The sequence below is a fragment of the Salmo salar genome, chromosome ssa25 (assembly GCF_905237065.1).
Source record: "Salmo salar chromosome ssa25, Ssal_v3.1, whole genome shotgun sequence".
In the NCBI taxonomy this organism is placed as follows: Eukaryota; Metazoa; Chordata; class Actinopteri; order Salmoniformes; family Salmonidae; genus Salmo; species Salmo salar.
In genome coordinates, this window is record NC_059466.1 from 23,202,155 (window position 1) to 23,217,200 (window position 15,046).

Consider the following 15,046-nt stretch of genomic DNA (forward strand, 5'->3'; position numbering starts at 1 on the left):
GAATGCTGTGGTAGCCATGCTGGTTAAGTGTGCCTTGAATTCAAAATAAATCACTGACAGTGTCACCAGTACCATCACACCTCCTCCTCCATGCTTTACGGTTGGAACCATACATGCGGAGATCATCCATTCACCACTCTGCGTCTCACAAAGACACGGCGGCTGGAACCAAAAATCGCAAAATTGGACCCATCAGACCAAAGAACAGATTTCCACCAGTCTAATGTCCATTGCTCGTGTTTCTTTGACCAAGTAAGTCTCTTCTTCTTATTGGTGTCCTTAAGAAGAGGTTTCTTTGCAGCAATTCAACCATGAAGTCCTGGTTCACATAGTCTCCTCTGAACAGTTGATTTTTAGATGTGTCGGTTACTTGAACTCTGTGAAGCATTTATTTGGGCTGCAATTTCTGAGGCTGGTAACTCTAATGAACTTATCCTATGCAGCAGAGGTAACTCTGGGTCTTCCTTTCCTGTGGTGGTCCTCCTGAGGGCCAGTTTCATCATAGCGCTTGATGGTTTTTGCGACTGCACATGAAGAAACTTTCAAAGTTCTTGAAATGTTCCATATTGACTGACCTTCATCTCTTAAAGTAATGATGGACTGTCATTTCTCTTTGCTAATTTGAGCTGTTCTTGCCATCATATGCACTTGGTCTTTTACCAAATAATGCTATCTTCTGTATACTACCCACACCAGGTCACAACACAACTGATTGGCTCAAACGCATTAAGGAAACAAATTCTACAACTTTTAACAAGGAACACCTGTTAATTATATAAGATGGCGCCGAAGAACATGGCTGATGTTTTACATTCTCCCATCCAATTGTGCTATTTTTATTATTTGCATATTTTCTTCTTCTTGAACTGCACTGTTATTAAGGGCTTGTAAGTAAGCATTTCATGGTAAAGTCTACACTTGTTGTATTCGGCGCATGTGGCAAATAAAGTTTGATTTGAATTGAAATGCATTCCAGGTGTGGCAAACAAATGCATTCCAGCTACCTCATGAAGCTTGTTGAGAGAATGCCAAGAATGCCAATAAGGTAATTATATGTTTAAGGTAATGACTAAAAGTATTCCACCCTGTTACTGTATAATGGAGTGAAATGTATTTGAATCATAATACTAGAATTCTCTAATGTGTGTGTGTCGGACAAGTTAAGACTTTACTATTTAGCAATATAGGCGAGACAGTGTGTGCATAGGAAAAAGGAACTTGTGACAAACAACTTGTGACCACTGTGAAACTGATAACAGGAAAGAGGTCTTCACCGTTAGGCTTGCAGTAGACTATGTAACATGTTGCAGGATAAGATAAGCAATGTATGTGTTGGAGAAGACTTGTAAATAAGCATTGACAGTGTTAAAGAAAAGGAGGGGCATTTATAAGGGGTATGACATATGGTATGACCAAATCCAAGTTATAAAAGGCTATGTGTTTGTATGTTTGGGAGAGCACTCGTGAATAAACATTCTGACTATTGTAAACTGGGACACTGTCTGTTTCATTCAACCAGAATCTCACAAACTCTGGTTTCAGACTGAGTAGTTTAATTGAAGTTCAGTTTAAGAACATTTGAGAACAGAATTCTCGTATCAGCTGTAATCAAGGCAAAGGGTGGCTACTTTGAAGAATCTCAAATATAAAATGTATTTTGATTCGTTTAACACTTTTTTATTTAGTACATGATTCCATATGTGTTATTTCATAGTTTTGATGTCTTCAATATTATTATGCAATGTATAAATTTGTTAAAATAAATAACTTTTGACTGGTACTGTACAACCTTGATATATTTCACTCATGCTGAAAGCTCAGACCTTTATTTGCAGACCATTCTTACCCTCCACACTCTCACATCAGGCCAACACTCAATGTCTTGCTACTGTATGGCTAAACATTTTTCGATATTTTCCCCAAGCAAGTACCATAATAAATATATGACCGATTCTCCAGACAGAACGTCATTCTCCAGACAGAACATCTGGAGAATGGAACTCCCAAAGGTAACTCCCAAATGAACCCTGTATCTTTTATTTGCCTCAGGTTTTAGTAGATGTTATTTTGGTTTGATCATATATGTAGGCTACTATGGCCTTTCTGCATTTGATAGGCAGATTCTGTATTTTCAACAATGCAAGAAGACACATTGATGCGGTGACTATAATCAAAGAACCTGTTTATCATGGTGACATGAGGATTTGTCAAATATGTCACAGTATCCAACATTGGTGCTCCAGTTTACCTATTGTACAGCATAAGATTGCAGGCAGCGATCAACTGTTCTTTGTGGTCCCATTGAATAAAGTGAGTCAAATCTAACTTGTACATATCCAAAACAGAGCAATATAATGCTGGCCTCGGAGGCATCATGCTTTCTTTGAATAAGGACGCACTGCCCAAGTCTGACAGATGATGGCGCCTCAAGCACAAGAGGGGAATAACAGGTACCCTAAAAGAAGAAGACCTGAAGTTACTTTTTTGTAGCAGGTTAGGAGAATTTAGGCATACGGTTAGGAGAATGAACGTAGCAGGTTAGGAGAATTAGGTTAAGGCTAGGAAAAGGGTTAGGGTTTAGGGATACCGAAAATGCTCTCCTAAACTGCTAGGAAAATCACTTCCAGTCGTCGCTGTATCCAAGTGTCGTGAAAAGAGTGTGCCCCTTATACGCGAGGACCAACCATAGAGATAGATAGAGGAATCATATTTATATCTGTGCCATTGTAAAGTCTGTGACAGCATGAGCAGCACCATTGAGGCTACAACCCATAGCAATCCCCACACAATTGACTACTTTAACATGGTGGGTGATGGCAATGTCCAATAGCAATGTCAATGCTAAAACAAGTTATATCCACGAAGAGTCCTCTATCTATCTCTATGGATCCAAGAGAGATTCAAACACCCTTTTCATGCCACTTCGATACAGTTACAACCGGAAGTTACTTTTTTGTAGCAGGTTATAGGAGAATTAGGTTAAGGTTAGGAAAAGGGTTAGTGAAAAAATGCTCTCGTAACCTGCTAGGAAAACCACTTTCGGTCATAGCTGTATCGATGTGGCATGAAAATAGTTTGTCCTGTTTTGTGTGAGTGTTCAAAAAGGATTGTATATGCATGATTTATTTGGCGTTTTACAACAAGTAAGTCACCTATGGCAAGTAACTACTCATCAAGACAAATAAACGATAACTGTAAGTGCCCTCGGTCATTACTGAACCAAGATATTTCTAGACCAAAATGAAGTACTACTGAGAGCCAATCTCCCAAATATGGACAATATATAGTTGGAGGCTTTGAGAGGGTGGTAAGACTTTTGATGGTAGCCTGAGTGACTCAAATGTGTCGTGTCCTGATGATTAGCAGGTATTTGTAGTCCATACATTACGGTGGCAGATGGCTGCAATCGGAGAAGCTCATGGGAGGTAACATGTCCCTTTGCATGCTGGGACATTGTAGACTGTGGCAGACTTTTGAGGTCTGCAGGGTCACTGCACAGAAGATGGTGGCTGATCAGACAAAAAGAGATACAAAAGCCAGATGTCCTAAGCGTTTGCACCAATAGGGACAAATCACCTGTTAAATTCCCTTTTGAAATAGATTCAAACGAAGGGAAAGCTTAGTAAATCTGGCCCATATTCTTCTACCTGTGTCCACTTTCCTCCTCTCAGTACCTGACTGGATGAATGACAGACAGGCGTGTGATTGATCCTCCTGGGAACCGTGTCACCTGCTAGGTCTCCCTGTTTATGGAGGTCTGGAGACTCCTGCTTAATATGGTCAACGATGTAAGTATGTGTGTCTATGGTCATGACTGAGGTCTCCATCATGCTCAGGGGATTGAGAGCTGTCAGAATGATATTATGATGACAAATGTATCTCTTAATGACAGTATTCTCTGATACAGGGTTTTCCAAATTTGGTCCAGGGGTGGGGGGGTTAGGCTGTGTGAGTCTGAATCAGAGTACTTAACACACGGTAGAGCTATTATTTAAGATTCCTCTAGATTTAACAAAATCACAACAAAAAATAGTTTGGGATTTGTAAGTCCTTATTTCATTGACTTCAAATTGAATTGTTATCAGACTTTCTAGCAGCATGACTCCTGAGATATTGTATTTTTTTTAGGGTAATTTCTTGTGTGTGACAGACTGTTCGGTTTCCGAGATTCGTTCTAGGGTCTAAAACAAAGATGTCCAGCTGCGTTTTACAATATCTGCCACTGAAAAACGACACATCACAGCAGCTCTAAAGCATTCCAGAGATGCTCCAGCTCCTCTTACACTAGCTAAACTCACAGATCTTCATCTGACATTAGGTTGAGCTATCTATATGGTGAGGCCTGGTAGATGTCAGTACATAGCATTAACGCCGTAGCACGTTGGTTACCCAGAGTTCATGTTCTAGGTTCCAGTGGGCAGGGGTGAGTCGCCAAGATTACAGGAATCGACACCATGTCATGGGCTGAGTGTCAGGAGGTTAGAAGTAAGGGGTCAGAGGTTAGAGGTGAATCCACTGGAGCTGGTTGGAGACTGGGATGTGAGGACTAGAGATAGAGTCATGGTTGGGGCACCAAGGGTGAAAAGAGTCTCTACAGTCCAGTCATTGCATTCTATGCTCCCATGTGATTTATTTAACAATGTTTTGACCACTCAGGTTTTCTTCAGGTCCAAGGGTCACACAGCCCCATGCAGGGCCACAGAGTGGAACATTATGCCCCCTGTTCTGTGTTTCTTTCTGTCAGCCCCTGTGGGCCAGGTGGTGGGGGGGATAGGAATGTGGGGATAGTATGCTTCAGAGAGTAATTTCTCATGTGGAAAGGGAACACATATACACACTGTCCATGATGATAATGGCTGATATTGTGTAAAACACGTGATCTACAATGACTGATCTTAGCTTCACAAGCTTATTCTTTGAAATGTTTGATTGGATGTTCTATATGTCTTTTTCAGAGATACTTGGTGTCTGTATCTACTCTTTGTAACTCATGGGTTGTATCTGAACAAAACCCCAATCTGCTTTTTCCTCCAGTTTGTAATTTAAAAAGGAACAATTCTACTCCTTCACCACTAGAGGGCATATTACAGCTATTCTACAGTGAAGTACCCGAGCACTCAAATTGGCCTGAGCTGTTGTTGAGTGAAAGAACCATTTTCCCTTCTTCACACTTTTTCTCAGCCATTGTTTGCCGTCCTGCTGAAAGTTTTTACATGCAGAATTGAAAGGCGTGTGTGTGTTCTCTCAAGGGCCAAGCCATGAAAATGACCCTGATCGTCTTGCACCATTTCTGCCATAAACTGCAGCTGTCCACTCAGTGTTAAAACATTTCTGTATGGCTGTCTGGCTGAATGAATGGCTGACTGGCTGGCTGAAAATAGGAAGAATAACTATTTAATTCTGGGATTTTCCCCAGAGACGGTTTGTTTATTTTCTTGCACTCGCATATTTTTTTGGGTTCAGTGATTTAGAGGACATTTAATACAACACTGTTCTCATGTCTTTTTGATTTTTTTTTTAATCCTAATTGATTGAAATATTATATTTTTATGTTTGTAATATGCAGCATTTGTAAAATAATTACAGAAAATGATCACAGAAAATGTCCCAAATCATGTTGTGCTCACCATTACAGAGTGCATGCACTGTTCACTCAGTTGTAAATTCAAGTAAAGTCCAGGCCAGTTTCCCACAACCCTTCAGTCACCCAGAGAGCAGCCAGCAACACAATGCTCCTCAAACGCTCTTAAAATACATGACCTCATTGACCTCTTTGAATTATAACCGCTAGGATTGGCCCTGGCTGTAGCACAATATGAGGCTTGTGATTGTGTTTTAATTCTAATGGCAAGCTAAAAGATGGCTTCCTCCGAAAGAGAGAGGGGAGCTGAGATGGGTGGATTTATGGGCCTTGTCCTGGCCGCCGGCCTCACATCCTCTCTGATCTGCTTTTACTCCGACGACCCCTGACCTCCAGAGTCATTAGAATGCTCTCTGAATGGTCCCATTGGCCCTCAGCCCATCTCACACTCACTCACTGCTTGTTTTTCGAATCAAATTACTATATTTAACAGGGACACTAGCCGCCGAGCCGCCTAGCCGGGCCAACTCCATCCAAACACACATCTGTTTGAAATTGTGACTGGCAATTATTTTATGTCATGTGCAAGTTTATTTTTAACCCCCGCTCACTTTTCTTTGTTGTTGTTTGTTTTTCAGTAAATGTCTCTTTCTCTGGATTGGTAATGGCCAAAACCCAGTAGGGATTCTGGCTCCTGGAACTGTGCTGTCACAAAGGCTAGTGGCAGGGCCGGACTACTGCATTTGGGGCCCCGGGGAACCGACCTCCCAACCACCCTCAGCTAACTTACTGCATTTCAAGAGAAAATGTTGCAGTTTTAATTCAACACTTTTTTCGTTTTGCCATGAGGCTGAGATAAATGTTTTCAGTTTGAAAGAAAATGGCCACTGGCTAGTGGGGGGGGGGGGCGGAAAGAGGAAAATGGAAAACCACAGTGAGGTTTTTAATTCTGAAATACAAAGCAGGCAGATTTTTTATTCTATTCAGAGTGAGAGAGCAGGTTTTTCAGACTGTCACTAAGTCAGAGAGAGCCCTGTCTGTATCACTGCCAGATCATCATTTTGTCTTAATTTTGTCTGTCTGTCATTCATGGATTTTAAAACATGGTCTGTTGAGAGAGGAGATGTGTAGACTACACTGATATAAAATGAAATATTTTATTGGTTTAGTCCACGTATGTGATTTACTAGCCTGACGACTCACACAAGATTTACTAGCCTGACGACTCACACAAGTACGTAGCAAAATTCTTTGCTACGTACTTTAGTCTAAGACTGCCATCATTGAAGTCATTTGTAGTGACGAGGGGCGACTGAATCATCTCTAAAGCAAAGTATCAAAGCCAATGACACATTTTTAATCCGCCGCTTTACCCATGTGTGATCTGGCTCTGGCCCACAACCCATTGGTGTCTGCACCAATCAGACAGCCCAGAACGTGTTCGCATTCAGTGAAGGGTCAGGGAGGTACTCAGATCCAGACTCATTGCAGACAAGAAACTAATGTCCGTGGGCGTGCCATAGTGTTTGGCCGGAGCAAGGAGTCTGGGTAGCCAGGCAAGTGATTTACTAGGATAGGAGAGGCTGTATTCTTCTTGTATCTCACATTTGTTGCCTGTTGGCTGATACCAACTATAGATAGTATTAAGCCATAAGTGTAAACATGTGTGCATGTGCATGCGTGCTGCGCACATGCTCTCTCTGTGACAGAACGTCCCTCACATTCTTTCTGCCCCACAGTTGGATCACGTTTAAAGGACAATCACTCCAGTTATGTCCTAACCTCATTTATTCTTCTTCCAGCTGGCTTTAGACCAGAAACCCCTTTATCCTCCGAGACCTTGTTCAAACAGTGTACTTAAGGGACAGCCCAGGCCAGGCCAGGCCAATGCTCTCACAATATCCTCTGGTTATCCAGTGATAAAGATGTCTTCCACAGATGTCTTTAGTCAGTGGTTGATAGGGCCAAAGAGAGTGGTGGGAGAGGCCAATATTCCTGGACCTGGGGATCACGTTCCCTCTGCAACAACTGGCCCCATAATTGCCACAGAATATAATGGGCGTCTTCATGACCATTAAACTGGCCTATGATTAGTGGCTAAAACCCATAGCAATCATGGTGGATTTTTTCAAGAATGATTGGTTTCTCAGAAATATTTCACTTTATTTGTTTGACAACATACAGTGCACTCAGAAAGTATTCAAACCCCTTGCCTTTCTACACATTTTGTTACATTACAGCCTTAATCTAGAATTGATTACATATTTGTTTCCCATACCCCATAATGACAAAGTGAAAACAGGTTTTTAGAAATGTTTGCAAATTTATTACAAATAAAAAACAGAAATACCTTATTTACGTAAGTATTCAAACCCTTTGCTATGAGACTCAATATTGAGCTCAGGTGCATCCTGTTTCCAGTGATCATCCTTGAGATGTTTTTACAACTTAATTTGAGTTCACCTGTGGTAAATTCAATTGATTGGACATGATTTGGAAAGGCACACACCTGTCTATATAAGGTCCCACAGTTGACAGTGCATGTCAGAGCAAAAACCAAGTCATGAGGTCGAAGGAATTGTCAGAGAGCTCTGAGACAGGATTGTGTCGAGGCACAGATCTGGGCAAACCTAGCAATCGGGGGAGAAGGGCCTTGGTCAGGGAGGTGACCAAGAACCCAATGTTCACTCTGACAAAGCTCTAGAGTTCCTGATGGGAGAACCTTCCAGAAGGACAACCATCTCTGCAGCACTCCACTAATCACGCCTTTATGGTAGAGTGGCCAGACGGAGGCCACTCCTCAGTATTAGGTACATGACAGCCCGCTTGGAGTTTGCCAAAAGGGATCTAAAGGACTCAGACCATGAGAAACAAGATTCTCTGGTCTGATGAAACCAAGATTGCACTTTTGGTCCTGAATGCCAAGTGTCACATCTGGCGGAAACCTGGAACCATCCCTACGTTGAAGTATGGTGGTGGCAGCATCATTCTGTGGAGATATTTTTCAGCAGCAGGGACTGGGAGTAGTCAGGGTCGAGGGGAAAGATGAACGGAGCAGGGTATGGAGGTTGGATGGGGAGCAGTGATGGACACCAGAATCTCTAGCTAGTGATAATGCCAGTCCAGTCCAACTGTTTTGGCCCTGCACCCCCACCCATGTTGATGTGACGTGTGAGAATCCTTTCCCACCTAAAATGGAAGGTTTTGACATGTTGCTAGTGCTAAAAGCCCAGATATTGGTGTGGGGTTTAGCACTGTGCTTAAATTACACTAAAAGGGGCTAGTAAGTGTCTCCTCTCTCCATCCCTATGGGCAGAATGACTGAGGGTATTGTACATGTTCGGGGGGCTAGTAGCAAGCAGCACAGGTCGCCATAAGAAGCAACACTTAAAGTGTAACTGAATTGCATTTCTAATGCTGATTTTATGATTTTATTGATTTGTTATTTCAGTGCTATTTCAGTGTCTTGGGCATCTAGATGAAATAATGATCAGTTTCATTACTGTGTATTAATCAGAGCTTGTTTTATGTTGTCTTAATAAACTCCAAGTGCAACTGAGTCACTTAGGCAGATGGAGGGATATTGAACAACAGATGCTGATTTGCAAAGGGGCATATCATGAATAATTACAGGTGGATTATACAGTGACATCCGACTGGGAATACACTGGTTGAATCAATGTTGTTTCCACGTCATTTCAATGAAATGACGTTGAACCAATGTGGAATCGGCGTGTAATTGACGTCTGTGCCCAGTGGGATCTATGGTCCGAGTGCCACGGTGGTAGACCTCTTTAGCTTCGTTAACATGTGTGTGTGTGTAAGGAAAGATTTTTTTTTAAGTAGTAAAACAAGCTGTCTCTATTTGCAGTTATCTGTTTACTGTTCGTCTTTTATTTGTTCATCAATTCGTGTGTGTACATTTTCATTCTGACATGTATGAGAAAAGTGAAAAATAAAAAGGACTAGTGAACACTTTTACCCAAGATAGGCATTACACTGGAGAATACCAAACGAGTGTCTTCCTAGAGTTCCCTGAAAACTGATTGGTTGTGAAATAACATGGCTGTCTTGGGGTATGCTGATTGCTCCTGCTAGAGCTGTTGGTACAGAGATGGGTTTCCTGTTCCTGTGTGAGGGCAGGAGGGCATGCAGGCAGGCGGGCGCTCTGGGCGGATAGGCCTGTCAGCGCTGTCAGCATCGCACCACAGCTGGGTGGGTTCAAGTACTATTTGTCATAATTTCAAATACATTAGCTGGGCTTGATTGATCTTGCCTGTCGCAATGGATCAAATACAATAGTCACAAAAGAGTGAATTCCACCCACCTGGCACTCCACACAGGCTAAAGAAAACACTCTAAGTATTTGAAAGATTTCAAAGAGTATTTGAACCCATGTCTGCATCGCACCACAGCTGGGAAACCTCACTGCTGTACTCTGCTGTACAGCTGGAGTCCATTTTAGGTAAATGTGAACTGCTGGCCACAGCACAGCGTTTTATTTAGCATTCCTTGTAAAGCCACGCTGGTGGAGAACTGAAGAGATGGGCACACGAATGCGGAGACGCACACACAAACACATTGTTTTATAACTTCATAATTAACTGTGTATTTGTTAGGGCGCATGCAAGTGGTTTGAAAGAATGACCTTCCTAACTTTCACAAGAATAATACTCTCATATAAACTGGAAGCAAAACCACAAGGCCATGTAAAATGGTTTCTACTATTTTATCACCGGCCATGTAAGGGGTTATGTTTGCACTGTTATGTGCTAGTTGCTAGCTAAATCATCTGCTTTTCTTTTCTGTGGTGTCTTAGTTGTCTGAACATATAGCTTGTTAAAGTGAATATCAATAGAAACATCTTCAAGGCACCTCAGGCGATCACGATCTAAAATGCCTTCTGAACAAACCCCCAGGCGTCGAGCCTCAGCTAACTCAGCTAGCTCTCTGACACTCAGTAAAATTTTAATTACGTAGAAGATTTTCCATCTGTACCACTAGGGCCTCTCCTGGGGGATGTTCAGTGTACTGCAGGAGAGATGCCTTTCATGTTGGTGCATGGCACTAACCTGACTTGGGGTCGATGTATGGAGAGAGAGAGAGCCAATGACACTCTGTCACGATCCTTATGATAGTTAATGAACCCTTTTGATGGTTTTGGAGATGTAAGGTTGGTGGACTCGTTGAACCACCACTGTCCAGTGGTTTCTCTGTCATATATAAAAAGTAAGCACATAAACCTAAATTATACGATATGTGTGCAGACAATTTAAAATAATCTGAATAGTATAGACACCACAAAAGCAAACTGGTCACACCAGGTCTTGAGGTAGAAACATAAAAATAAATTGAATCACAATGAAAGACAAGAATATCTCCAAATATTAAATCAAATTGTATTTTATTTGTCACATGCGCCGAATACAACCGTACAGTGAAATGCTTACTTATAAGCCCTTAACCAACAATGCAGTTTAAAGAAAAAATAAGTGTTAAATAAAAAATAACTGTAACAAATAATTAAAGAGAAGCAGTAAAATAACAATAGTGAGGCTATATACAGAGTCAATGTGAGGGGGCACCGGTTAGTCAAGGTAATTGAGGTAATATGTACATGTAGGTAGAGTTAAAGTGACTATGCATGGATAATAACACAGAGAGTAACAGCAGCATTAAAGGGGGGGGCAATGCAAATAGTCTCTGCAGCCATTTAATTAGCTGTTCAGGAGTCTTGCAGTATGGCTTGGGGGTAGAAGCTGTTAATTAAGAAGTCTTTTGGACCTAGACTTGGCGCTTCAGTACCACTTGCCATGCGGTAGCAGAGAGAACAGTCTATGACTAGGGTGGCAGGAGTCTTGACAATTTTTAGGGCCTTCCTCTGATGGCCTGGTATAGAGGTCCTGGATGGCAGGAAGCTTGGCCCCAGTGATGTACTGGGTCGTATGCACTACCCTCTGTAGTGCCTTGCGGTCAGAGGCCAAGCAGATGCCATACCAGGCACTGAGGATGCTCTCGATGGTGCAGCTGTAGAACTTTTTGAGGATCTGAGGACCCATGCCAAATATACACACCTTCATGGGATGGAGCTATTTTCAGAATATGTACATTGGTTCATTCCCAACAATGTCACTGTTGTTCATCAGACCACTTCTCCCACAGTAAGTCTTGGTGTTAAAGGAGACACATGAATGATTTGCCTGGTGGACTACTGTGCCATTGCATAGACCAGTGGAGGCTGCTGATGACAGCTCATAATAATGCCTGGAATGGAGCAAATGGAATGGCATCAAACACATAGAAACCATGTGTTTGATCCCATTCCACCTATTCCGCTTCAGCCATTACCACGAGCCCATCCTCCCAAATTAAGGTGCCACCAACCTCCTGTGGTATAGACCCATCAAACTCAACTCTGGACCTCGAAGCCAGTTCCACTGCGTTTTTCATTGTTCACCTCTTGTCAGGGACTGTATTAGATCTGGGAACCCAGGTGGATACAATTAATTATCAGGTAGAATAGAAAACCAGCAGGCTGTAGGGTAAGCGTTGAATTCCCCTGGTATAGATTATAGAGGGAAACAGGCTGTTTTGTTTGGGCAGCTGGTTTCTGCTGCATCATGACCTCTTCTTGTTTCCTGTACCATGTGACAGACAGGGGGATTCTGGGGGAATATATTATCCCTGTGACATGCTGGGGTCCCTTACCCACTTAATGTAATCAGGGGTAATTTACTTGCTGCAAATCCTCATCTGACCCATTCTTATGAGGACTTGAGAAAAGACACATTACAAAATCAGACCATGGCATGTATTTTTAAACATCTCAGAGTGCTCATCTAGGATAATTTTTGACTTTCAGATTATAATGAATGGACAGGGGGGGATGTGATCCTAGATCAGCACTACTACTCTGAGATGCTTTATGAATATTGGCCCAGGAAGTAAATTAAGGGCAGAGGATATTTAACACTAACATAAATACTTGAGGTGCCTCTAACCCTAAAACCCTGTTTCTCTATTATTCTAGCTGTTCTGCTGTTCAAACTGTCATTTCAGTTTGTATTTTGGGGTATAATTGCAATGGTGACGTTTTGAAAATAGGCACCCAGGAGAGCCTAGCAGGAGTTTCCATCCCCGCCCACTGTGCTCCACTCTGTTGAATCCCTAGTTTAGGTCTGTTTCTCAGTCCCAGAACTAGGAGGTCACAGGGTCAGGGTTTGGGTGGACACCGCTCAGCCTATTAGTGTGATTCCCCCAGAAGTAAAAACAGGGAAATTAGAGGGTTTTTATAGTTAAAGGGAGGTTTAAGGTAGGTTCTTGGGTTAGTGGCCTGGGTAAAGAAAGACACAAGTGAGCCAAACCAGTAGAACGTTAGCCAAAACTGAACTGCCTCTACTTACAGTACTAAACTTGATCGTTTTATAACTCTTTGCTCAGATTATTTTTTGCCAATTGAACTCCCCCTCAACTTTCAGATTATAAAACAATTATTAAACAGAATGTTTGGCTCAATTAAGCTTTTAAAAGTTGAGGTTTCCATACATAATGATAAAAAAAGTACACTTTCTTAAGTTATAAAGTCCTTACAACAGCAATTTCCGGAGGAAAATTATGTGGGTGGAGTGGTCAGGGGTGGAGTGGTGATGGGTGTATCCATCCCAAAGGCCAATTACAACAGGAAAGGGAAATACATTATAAACATAAAAAAGGAACTATGAGCCTCCCTGACCAGCTAGGGCTCGAACAGGGTCATCCATTCTCGCCTCTTCCTTACCTCTCACTCTCGCGCACAGAAGTCTTCAATCAGCAATCCTCTGCCCTCAACCCAAACCCCATTCACAAATGCATTCTTCTTTAACAGCCCACACAGCTCTTGCCCCCTTGTAGCCATTGACCTCTCCAGTGCTTCGTCACAGTAGCAGCGTATATATGAAAGGTCACGGATCATAGCAAGGTCCTGTTTCTCTATGGTCTCTACCCAGAGTCAGGCTACAATGCAGTCCTTCATGGAGGAGCGTGCACATCCTCTGGGCTGAGACTAGGGTGATAACATATGGTGTCAGATTGAGCTATATAGTGTTGCATAGGCTACTGCCTGGAGGCTTGGGTGATAGGCCAAGGCCCCTTTGGTGTAGAAGGTGCCCCTTGACGCAGGTCACGTCCCTCTGATCTCAATGGACTGGGCTGTGTACAGGAAGATTTTGATGAGAGTGAGAGAAAGAGAGAGAGGGAGAGAAAGAGAAAAACAGAGAGGGAAACAGAGAGAGATGGAGAGATAAAGATAGAGAGAGGGCCCCAGTCCCATCACTTTATTATGATGACCTGCCCTCTTGGGTCAAATGTGAAAATGTGACACACTGTTGTTTCTAAAAATAGAATGAGATTCTTTCATCCACTCTCATTCACACTCCGTGAATGTACAGCCTCTTTTGATCTCCTTTCTTTTTGTGTGTGCTATCTAATGTTTCAGTAATGGATGTATAAAATTGCATGATTAGTGGTCTTGTGTAGATATGAAGAGTTTCATTCCAAAACGCTCTATATCCATTTTCAGAATGAGCTTTTATTGTTTAAAGAAATTCTAAAAGAGATTGGTGTGTTTTTTCACCACCTAATCATGGCATGGGGTTGTTCAATGACATACGTATTTGTTTGACGTCTATCACTTGATGGTTTCATTTCAGAAAGACAAATGATCATGTTTTATTGCAAAACACTATATACGCCTCACTCTCAGAGAAATAAGTAGTAGTAGTCAAATGTGACAAATAACTACATTTTTAATAAGTAACTTTTCAAATGATACATTTGACACATCCATATACAGTACCAGTCAAAGTTTGAACACACCTACTCATTCAAGGGTTTTCTTTATTTGTACTACTTTATATATTGTAGAATAATAGTGAAGACATTAAAACTATGAAATAACACATATGGAATCATAATAACCAAAAAAGTGTTAAACAAATCAAAATATATTTTATATTTGAGATTCTTAAAAGTAGCCATCCTTTGCCTTGATGACAGCTTTGCACAATCTTGGCATTCTCTCAACCAGCTTCATGAAGTAGTCACCTGGAATGCATTTCAATTAACAGGTGTACCCTTTTAAAAGTTCATTTGTGGAATTTCTTTCCTTCTTAATGCGTTAATGTGTTTGAGACAAACAGTTGTGTTGTTACAAGGTAGGGGTGGTATACAGACGATAGCCCTATTTGGAAAAATACCAAGTCCATATGATGGCAAGAACAGCTCAAATAAGCAAAGAGAAACAACACTCTATCATTACTTTAAGACATGAAGGTCAGTCAAGCCAGAAAATGTCAAGAACTTCGAAAGTTTCTTCAAGTGCAGTCACAAAAACCATCAAGTGTTATTATGAAATTGGCTCTCATGAGGACCGCCACAGGAATGGAAGACCCAGAGTTACCTCTGCTGCAGAGGATAAGTTCATTAGAG